The following is a 9,981-nucleotide window of genomic DNA, read 5'->3' on the forward strand; positions in this document are numbered from 1 at the left end:
TTCTCATCTGTGTATCTACACGTTCGTATTTCTGCTGAAATGCATATGTACACATTTTAAAAAGGAGTAGATTTTGAATGTAAAAGACAAAGTCACTTCAGAAAGCATATGCTAAGTAGACCCATTTCAAATATTTAGGAAAGTGATCAGATCCAGTTTCTTAATTATTTGCCAAGAATAATCAGCAATAATTACTAGTGCCAAGTACATTAGGGACACCATCTTGCATCTTAATAGTACTGGCAGATAAGTATTATTGTTATTCCCATATTACTGATAAAGAAATTAATGCTTCAAGAGGTGAAGTAACTTAAAATCCAAGCTACTCCACTACAAATAACATAAGTTTTTGACCTTGTTCTGGTGACAAGACATTGATCTTTCCACTACAGCCAGTGGTCTTTAAACTGTGTTCAATGTGTATCAGGGCACTTTTGGCTGAATACTGATCCACTCCCTCCCTGTATACACATAGACTCATACATACACATACCCACACAACACACTTTTACAAACATATAGGTTTGACTCCACTTATTTGCTTTTGTTTTATATCAGGGTGAGGGCCAGTAAAATATAGAGGGAAGGGATAGTATGATATCTTTTCCCATGTGTATCTGTAGACTAGATTTATTTTAAGGGCAATGACCGTAGGCAGATGGAAATGTTCAAATGTATTTTGGGCTGTACAGAAAAGTATGTCAGGGAATGGGAGAGAAAGCTCTAATGCCCATCTTTGTTGGGCACTCAGATGTTCTGGTATCCCTTGTTAGGGAACTTTTAAAGTACCCTGAGATAGAACCTTTGCTGTGGACAGTGGTGTTTTCATGATGGACATTGACAGCTGTGTACCTCCTTCATATGGTGTTGCAATCAGCTACCAGAGATAAACCAAAGCCAGGGCAAGGCAGCAGATGAGGAACAAGGCAGTCCCATTTGTGAGCACAGGTAAGGAACTGGGGGACACTTTGGAGGGAGGCTGTGTATATTCACTAGATAGATAGATAGATAGATAGATAGATAGATAGATAGATAATATATATTACACCTGGACACCTAGGATTCTCAGGAGGCTATTTTGATAACTGAGTGGGAGGCTTAGCAGGTATTCTCTGAACCTTCATACCTGTTTCACCCAGATTCCCTCTAAATTCAAATGTTTTATAATTCGGGGATCCATGCAACATGTCATTTGAAAAAAATATTCTGTGGCCTGAATAGTGAAACTTAGAAAACTAAACCATGGTACCTCTTTTATCCCAATTGAAATTGAGTTTGAATACCCTTTAACAAGTTACACACACACACACACACACACACACACACACACACACACCAGACTAGTAATGGATGAAAGAAGCTTTAGTGAAGCCTTAAGAGTGGTTGCTGTTGATAAATCTGGATGATTTTTTTTTAAGGAAGCCATTTATCTATCTGCAACTCTCAAAGGTGCTTCATCCACTCAGACCACCTAAGAGATACTCCATAGCATTTCATCCCTCACTTCTCTGCTCAAATTCAGCTCCACGTATGTACCTGCCTACTGGACATATTCAACAGCACCTTAAATTCAATAACTCAATGTATCCAAAACCTTTTTAGCTTACTTGGTCAACAGCTCCAATAACCATCTGTTTATTCATCCGAGCTAGAAACTTCAAAGCTGTCATCAATTTCTCCCTCTACCCCACCTCCTAGGTTACCCAGATCAATTCATTTTGCTTCTGGACAATCTCTCAAATCTTTTTCTCTCTCTCTTCCTCATGGCCCCTTTCTTTTAAAGCCCTTGTTTTCTTTTGCCTGACCGCCACAATAGTCTCCTACCTGAACTCCATGTCATCTTTCTCTCCTCCTTACCAATCTCTACATAGATAACATAATTTTTAATGCGATATGATTATATCATCTCTCTCTTTGAAATCTTTGAGTCAAAAAAATATTAGGCATGGCATGTACAACTTTTCACATTCTATCTTAACCTTTCCAACTCAAACATGAGCATTGACCTAGATATGGCTATAAGTAGCAAGAAGTGTGGCTGAAAAAGCAGAAATAAATTTATGATAGGGTATATTGAGTCATTCACAGAAATCTTTTAAAGGTTGGAAAACTGAACTCAGAAAAGGCAGAAAGAAAGAAAAGCAGCCAGGCACAGTACTCATGCCTGTAATCCCAGCACTTTGGGAGGTCGAGGTGGATGGATCACGAGGTCAGGAGTTAAGACTAGCCTGGCCAAAATGGTGAAACCCTGTCTTCTCCAAAAATACAAAAATTAGCCAGATGTGATGCCGGGTGCCTATAATCCCAGCTACTCAGGAAGCTGAGGCAGAGAATTGCTTGAACCTGGGAGGTGGAGGTTGCGGTGAGCCGAGATCGCACAACTGCACTCCAGCTTGGGCGACAGAGCGAGACTTCCTCTCAAGAAAAAAGAAAGAAAGAAAGAAAAAACGAAAAGCTATGCAGAAGAACCACAGCCAAAATCCGACTACAGAACCAAGCTAGTTAAGTCTACCATTACTGCAACCATACAATAATAGTCCTATGCTTTAATACCACCACTGTTCTCTCTGGACACTGTCTCTGGATGCTAGAGATGACAGTGGTTCTACAGCTACTGCTGTCCCTGGAAATTGCAATCTCAGTGATGCAGTGAACACCAGAAGAATTCTCCACTCAATATTTTTCTACCTCCCTTTCCCCATCAAACTGGCCCAGCTGAATTTAGAGGTCCACTGCCAGCCCAGAAAACGGGGAGGTGATAGGGGTTGAAAAAACAGGAGGTAGAGCTTTTAGCTTCATAGAGAGATACCATAATAAAAAATGAAAGTAGATGCTGGATACCATAAAGCAATAGCAGTGTGATCTATGCTTCAGCTATTCAGGCTATACAACATGCTCCAAAGAAGAGCATGCTGTGTTTGCCTCTTCACATTGTTTTCTACATTTGAAAAGATCTTCATTATTTTCTAACAAGGGGCATCTATCTTTCCATGGTCTAATGCCACCCTGCTGGCACCTCTAGGCAGAACTGGTGCCTCTTTGGTTTGTTTGTTTTTTGTAGTCATAATAGTTTATTGTAGCATTTCTTACAGTGTGTTGCGGTTATTATTGTGTCATTTCACAATTCTGTTTCCCATCTCGACAGTAAGTTTCTCTTGGCAGGGACTATGTCTTTTCTCTCTGTGCCTTCAGAGTCAAGCATTGTGCCAGGGACAAAATGTGTCTCCAATAAAGTTTGTTGTATAATTTTTGTGGCTCCCCTTGGAAGAATGTGTTAAAGTCTATGGGAGACTCCTAGAAGACACTGGCCTCGATTGTCAGTAGCAGAAGCACCTTCCTTCTCTTGCCCAGTGTCAGGAACTTCACAAGACAATTGCAAACTGGAAGACATTCCTGGTGTGAACACTGGCCATCAGTCTTATAGGCAGCACCTCCCAACTCGATTCTCAGTTCTAACCTGCACTATGATGCGACCTTTAGCATTCTGCTAAAGTTACATCTATACCAAGATTTACGTGCAGTTATTTTACTGCCTGAACCAGTTATGAACTGGGTACTGTAGCAATCTTGGGAAAAGTGTTCCATTATTTCACAGGTGAAGGTTAAAGCAATTTCAAGAGCATTTAAATTCTATAGAATAGTACTCATACACACTAAAATCAACATTGTCCTCTTTTTGCTATGAAGACAGTAAAGAGCCCATTGCCTCTACAAAGCTTTCACAGATTACAAATGAGACAAAATTCTTGGAACTCTTTAAAATAATATTGGAAAATATGTGAGTATAACAATATAAAGACAGGATTATCTTCAGCATGTATTATAGATATTACAATCTAAAGATAATAAATTACATGTCAAGATTCTTTTTTTTTTGGTCAATAATGGAAGATAACATACAATATACATTACTAATATTAACTAGAGGTCACAGCATTTGTGAATAATGTTCATGGTTTTAGAGATTTTTAAAGCAATACGATTCTTCAGCAAACACGATTGTCAATTGTCATCTGGATGCCCTTGGAGACACATAGAAGTATTATTCCTTAGACATGAGAGATAGTGGTCACAGTAATTATTCTGCCAACATGAGCCAAACTTGCTAAAAGGAAATTACACTGAAATAGATAACATTGGAAAGGTAAATGACACAATAGTTGAAACGGTAAAATTGGATGAGGAGTAATTATGCATAAATTCAAGGGAAAATGTCATTGTTCTATTGGTGTAAGAGTCGGTGATATATTGTTTTTACACACACTTAAACTCACTGCTTCATGCCCCAAGTTACAGTTTTCATCAGTGTTCCTGGGACTCTTTGGAACTCCAGGAGTTCTCAGAAATTTATTTTGATAAATTTTTTTAATTTGGACTTTTCAAAAACTTTAAATTCCATCTAGTCTTGTTTGGGCTCTGTCATAACATGTTCTGCCAGTTCATATGTGAACAGTATTTTTATGAAACTATTATTATTGACTTGAGTACATTGACGATTAACTCCTTCCCCTACTTCTTTCTCTAAATTGCATTCTCATTCTCACCATGGGTCCTTGCATTTGGTCCACTACACCCAAAAATCAAGTAGTATATGTTTCCAGCCTTAGGAACAAGATTCGGATTCATTAAATAAATAACAAAGAAAAGAAGAAATTTATTACAAGTCTCAACCTGCATCTCTGACATTCCTATTTTTATATTTATTTTATTATTAGAGCATTATTATTTTAGAACTTTTTCACAACATAAAATCTTTATTACAAACATAAAATAACTTACTTTATTTTCATGTAAACTATAAATATTCTTGTAAGTTTACTTATTATTCCATATTCTGAATTTTTTAAAATAGAAAACTCTCACATAAGAGCTATTCTTAGGGCAGACAAAAACATGTAAAATGCAATCATGTTGACAATAACTTCTCAGAAAATTAAAGGTTTTATTGCTTTTTTCTGATTATAAATGAATTTTAAAATGGAAATAGAATATAAAATTTTTATCTTGAATAATTTATTTCTTCAAAAGTAAATCTCAAGCAAAAATAACAAATTGTAAGCAAGGGTGGTGCATACTTTGGTGTTTCATATATTAGTATTTTTACTTTTTTTCTAAACTTCAGGAAAGACTACACATTCAATAGAAATAACTAGAAAATATAATAAAGTGCAATATAAAGAAAATGAAATAAATCAAATTTGGTCGCCCCAATCCATCTTTGTTGTACGTCCTATGCATTTTTCTATGTGCTTATATATAAATATTTTACAACATGTATATTACAATTTTAGATCTGATATTTGAAATTCTATCATTTCCAAAGATTTCATCTGTAAAGACTAAGGAACTTTTCAAAAAAAGAAAAGAAAATAGCCTTTTCTTCTTGAAAAGTTGCCAGAACTAAAAATGTAAAACAAACTCAAATTAGCAGTACATTCTGGTTGGGTTATCCAGAACTTAAAAGGCTGTTGATCTGACCCAAAAGTATACAATTATCTTCCAATGTTCGGATGCTACTGTTCTCAGTTGCCTGTTCCTAAATGGTTTCATTTCCTGTTAGTCCCTGCCAACCCTGCCTCCCCACCCATGTGACTCACCAGGCTGTGGCTCCACTGCAGGGAGGCCTGGGAGTTCTCAGACGTTCCAACTTAATCCTCTATGATGGCAGACATCTCTGGTTGCCTGTCTACCACATTTCCAGTATCAGAACAAATCCACTGGATGTTTTGGTTCAAAGTATATTCATGATAGTGACATTTCCGAGCTCTATAAAATAAGGTTCACTTCCACAGTTAAACCACAGCTGAGACTACCTCATGAGAGCCCTTCATCTTAAATCAGCCTATGACCTCTTCTTCGATTTACATTAAAAAACATGTTTTTTAAACCCCAGGTTAAAGTTAGTAATGCCAATACATGACTTTATTTCTTCTTCATTGCCTGCAGTATCCCTATTATGTATTTTTAAACAAAAGATTCAATTTCAACTAAAATTAGATGAAATTTATCTCCTTTAGAAGAGTATTAAGATTCAGAAACAACCTTGGGATATGGAGGTCAGATTCTCATGGGTTTTATTCTCCTTTTTAAGAAAAATAATATGCACAGACACAAAGAAAGAACAATAGACACCAGGTCCTACTTAAGGGTAAGAGAGTGGAGGGTGAGAGGAAGGTGAGGGTCAAAAAACTACTTATTGAGTACCATGCTTATTACCTGGGTAGCAAAATAGTCTGTACACCAAGCACCCACAATATGTGATTTACCTGTACAACAAACTTGCACGTGTACCCCCAAAACTAAAAGTGTTTTTCAAAAAAAAAAGAAGAGAAAGAAAGAGAGAGAGAGAGAGAAAGAAAGAAAGAAAAAAAGAAAGAAAGAAAGAGAGAGAGAGAGGAAGGAAGGAAGGAAGGAAGGAAGGAAGGAAGGAAGGAAGGAAGGAAGGAAGGAAGGAAGGAAGGAAGGGAAGGGAAAAAAAGAAAGAAAAAGAAAGGAAGGAAGGAAGGAAGGAAAGAAAGAAAGAAAAGAAAGATCATTAACATCTCTCTTCCTTGGAGGAAAAAGAAGAGAGGAGCATAAACCTACACTTTTACCTGTGTGTTGCAAATGGCTTTCAGAGTAGGCAAAGAGTCTAAAGGTGTTTTTTGCATAAGATGAAGGAAATGAAACTGCTAAAGAAAGTCACTTTCAAGGTTATATTAACTTATGAGAAAAATGTGGTAAAAGTAGCAAGGCTTCCTCCAGCTTCCCAAAGACAGTAGGACAGGTCCCTAACCCAAAGGTCATCACCAATGCTCATGCTCACTCTGAGGAACCCTATTCTGCAGCAGTAGGCAATTAGTCAAGATATTTTATTAATTCCAAGCCTTTCAGAATTGAGAGCCCAAATGAAAGAATGTTCCCATTGAGGCAATATTTATCCAAATTAAAATAATTAACTTATTCATCAATTTACTAGACCCTGGGAGGCAAGAAAACAAACAGGTGAACTCTGAGTAACTGTTGAGTTGGTGGAGGAGATGCCACAGCTTCCCACATCTCTCATTGTACTACCTTAGACATTTGTCATCATTGCTATCATTGAAATTAGAGCAAGAAAAGATCACCATATATCTTTTGGAACTGGACTCCTGCCTGGAAATAATGTGCTTGCTCCTGCTTAGACTAAAGAACAATTTCTCTAACCTAATACATTCAGGAAGATTAGAAGGTGGCAGTGAGGATTGAGAGGGAGAGAAGCATCATCCCATACACATGACATTCATTCAAGATGTGTTAAACATTCAAGGTGTCTTAAGTTTTGACTTAAATCATTAGATAATAAATTGGACCAATAGGCAATATAGCCAATAGTTTTGACAACCACACATTGGTATAATATAAAAGTTAATAACACTACACCCAACCTCAGAAACTTTATAATCGGGTAAGAAAAAGAGAAAGGGCATACATTAAACAAATAAATAAAATTTTAAAAGTAAATAAGATAACTTTTTTTACTAGATATATAAACTAAGAAAAATTGTTGTTCCCAACTTAAAGTATTAGAAGGTCACTGAAAACTTGGCTGTGAGCATAAAATAAACCTGAATTGGATGGTTCTTTTGCTCTTTCTGCAGTTTTTGTAAAGTAAAATAGGCTTCTTTAATAAAGCAGTAGTGTTACAGAACTAATGCTATTCTCAGTATTCTTGATTATTACATGTGGAATAATGCAGGTGGTGGACTATTCAGGATTTTCTTTCCTTTGGCTTTCACCCTTAGAAGCAGTTCCTTGCTCACTAAAACTTCCTGCAGAGGGCAAACAAGGGAGGGGATGGGGCTGAAATTCATTTTGGAACTTGTTGGAAGCATTGGTGAAAGGTTTGGTAGAATTGTAGAAACAGTCTCTTTATATTTTCTTTTTCTTTCAAAGAAACTTTGTTTTTCATCAATGAGATTTATATGGTGACTAGAAAATGTATGTGTGTTTTGACTTTCTGGATAAAGGAGTTCTTCAAAGAAAGACTTTATGAAAAAATTTAAATTTTCTACCATTTCATATCAAATATTAATTTATATTTTCCTGTTAAGATTGATACATAACTAAAAACAAACAAAAAATTGAGTGAAATCATTCTCAACACACAGAATACATTTTTTTGCACAAGTAGCAGGTTTTGCACAGGTAGTGAATCTATTTTCATGTCTAAATGCTATGTTTTGTGTTAAAATTGATGAACCCCAAATATATTAATGAATGAAGGAAGAGTGAACAACAAAAGTCCAAAACTATTTTTAAATACCTAAATAATTAATTAAAATAGTTACTAGTATCCATAAAGGAGCATGAATTAAAATAACAAAGTCTCTGGTAAAAATTTCTCAAACTCCAGATCCTGATAGGTGCTCATCTAACTTCTTGCCAACCCTGCCTCATTACCATGGTCCCTGCAGGTAAAGAGAATGCTATCAGATAGCAGTAGGATGCACCTAGTAGCCTCATGGAGACTCCTTAAACATGAGAGCCACAGGAAGATTAGACAGTAAACCAAGTAAGATAGAACTGACTCAAAAAAGAAGACAGAATTGAGGGGAGGGACAATTGTATGGACATTTGTGAAGACTAAGGTTTAGCTGTTTAAACAAATAGTTCATAAAAATAGATTCCTCTACTTAGTCATGGAGTTATGTTTTTATTATTTTTAAGACTTTCTGATAGTTTTGACAGCCCTTTCTGGGGCACTATGAAACAAATGAAAAATATCTTTCTATACTCTCTGCTGGAAGAAAAGTACACATAATAATGGCCATAATAATAATAGGTATCAAATCATTGCTTGCTACGTATGCTATAGGGTGTGATTTGTGATTGTTATTCACAAATAACAATCAATGTAAGAAAAGCTAATGTGTATTAAGCATTGTTATGTACAAGGTACTATTCAACATTTGTGTATGTTTTAACTCATTTAGCTCTCACAACTCTATGGTATAATGTAAAAGCTATTGTTGTACCTATTGAATGAATGAGGAATTTGGAATGGATGGTGCCACATCTTAGTATAAACTCTTCGTATAAATCAAATATTATTTCTCTAAACCAGGCCTCAGCCCTGCAGGGGTTCCTTTTGCCCACTGGTGGCTCCTTTGGCTGGCCAGACCCAGTGTTGTCAAGAGGCAGCAAAGGCAGACCACAAATGCTGGTAACGTTGCACTCCAACTTTAGTGGAGAGGATTTTGATTGTTTAATGTCAACTCATGGGTCACAGTGTTTTTTATCCCCATTTCTTTTAATTAATGCAAAATACTTATAAAGTAAAGTAAAATTTACCATCTTAATCATTTAAGTATATGGTTACTGATGTTAAGTACATTCACATTGCTGTGCAACAAATCTCCAGAAATCTTGCAAAACTGAAACTCCACACTCATTAAATAACAACTCTCCATTCTCTCCTATCCCCAGCCCCTGGCAACCACTATTTTACTTTCTGTCTCTATAAATTTGACTACTCTTGGTACTTCATATAAGTGCAACCAGATAGTATTAGTCTTTTTCTGACTCACTTATTTCATGTGCCACAGTATTTTTTAAAGCATAAACTATGTTAATGCAAAACATTAACTTTTTGTTAATGCAAAACTTACCATTTTATAAGGAGTTTTAAATATAAACTAAAAGGAACAACGACAACTGATGACTTTGTGTTTCTAAAACCCAAATGTAAATTATTTTAACATACTAGTTTTTGCATGTCTAATAATTTATCTAGAGCAAGAGAAGTTTTAAATCAATACATGCTACCTATGACTTAGCCAAAATACATATTAATAGTAGATATTTTAAATGTAGTTTATTATTATTGACAAGATAACAGACACATTTTGCATCATCAGGATCTCAGATGTAAATTTATGAAGTCCATGCTATGTTACTAAGAAATATATTGCAAAACACTTCTATATTTTCATTTCACTTAATTTCTTTCCTTTTTAAAAA

The sequence above is a fragment of the Macaca nemestrina genome, chromosome 5 (genome assembly GCF_043159975.1).
Source record: "Macaca nemestrina isolate mMacNem1 chromosome 5, mMacNem.hap1, whole genome shotgun sequence".
Taxonomy (NCBI): domain Eukaryota; kingdom Metazoa; phylum Chordata; class Mammalia; order Primates; family Cercopithecidae; genus Macaca; species Macaca nemestrina.